We start from the raw sequence: 1,256 nt of genomic DNA, 5'->3' as shown, positions 1-1,256 counted from the left end.
CTTGCCTGGAGAATCACAGGGACGGGGAAGCCTGGTGGGCTGCCGTCTATGGGGTCGCAGAGAGTAGGACACTACTGAAGCGACTTAGCAGCAGTAGCAGCAGTGATAACTTTTCCTCCAATATTTTAAAAATGCTTACATGTCCTCAACTTTAAATAATCGAGAAACACTTTTAGGACAAAATCCTTTTGAAAGGTGTGAAGGCAGTCTTTCCACGCTTTCCTTTCCAAGTTTTCCCTCTTGATCTTTATTACCCAAGACCCCACATTTTCCCCCCAGTCCCCTTGCCCCCAGCTGGGGAAGAGGACAGAAAACTCCAAGTCTTGTTTGTAACTGTGCAAACCGTGTGCAAACTGTTGCAAAAAACAAACAAAAAAAAGTGACAAGATTTTCCGTTTATGCAAATATATTTGGCTCCCTGTCTAGGATCCTGCTTTTCAAAGTGGAACCGAAACCTACATCACAGGCACATGACTGCGATGCCCTGTGTTCGCCAACCCCAAAGGATATTCTGAAACCAGAACAACTTCACCGACCTTACTGAAGAGTCAACAAGTCCTACCGCACACCTGGCTGTATTAAAGAAACAACATATCCGTGCTTTCAAGTCTTTTAATTCCTGAACTTGGGGATTCACGAATATTCACGCTTTTAAAAACTGAATGCCATTTCCTCTCCAGATTCAAGGGTGACTCCAGAGATACGGAAATGAGCGCTCCAAACGCAGGTTCGCATTCATACTCTGCCACTAAAAGATTTAGTGTAACTCACTTCTGCTGAGTCTCAATAACCCATCCGCGAAATTAGTGCTCTCTCACTTTTCTCCAATACTTGGAACAACATAAAACTGTTCAGCAAATTTCCAGATACACTCAGGCAGCTCTCGTTGTTGTCTCCAGGGCCCCAGGAACTCCAATCCAGTGTTGTCTGCGGGTCCATCCTAGAGAATAAAGCACGTGACTCCATAAAGCCCCTTCATTCAGCAGCTCCGCGTCTACGAGTCCTCTGCGCAGTAAAGTCCTATACTCAGTCCAAACACCTTTTGTTCCTTCACCATCTAACCGCGCGCAGGGATCTAGAGGGCTGCGAGTGCCCCGGACCCCGCCAGCGCCAGCACACAGTACGACGCGCGTCCAGCTGGGGGCGCCCGGCTCCCCTAGGCCCGCTGGGTGGGGAGGGTTGCGAGTCCAGGGAGCGAGGCAGCCTCGGGAGCCCTCGCGCGCTCTGATTGGTTCTCGTGTCCTCGTGACTCCAGG

The sequence above is a fragment of the Bison bison genome, unplaced genomic scaffold, assembly GCF_000754665.1.
Source record: "Bison bison bison isolate TAMUID 2011002044 unplaced genomic scaffold, Bison_UMD1.0 scf7180017864480, whole genome shotgun sequence".
Classification (NCBI taxonomy): Eukaryota; Metazoa; Chordata; class Mammalia; order Artiodactyla; family Bovidae; genus Bison; species Bison bison.
This window is presented reverse-complemented; position numbering follows the sequence as displayed.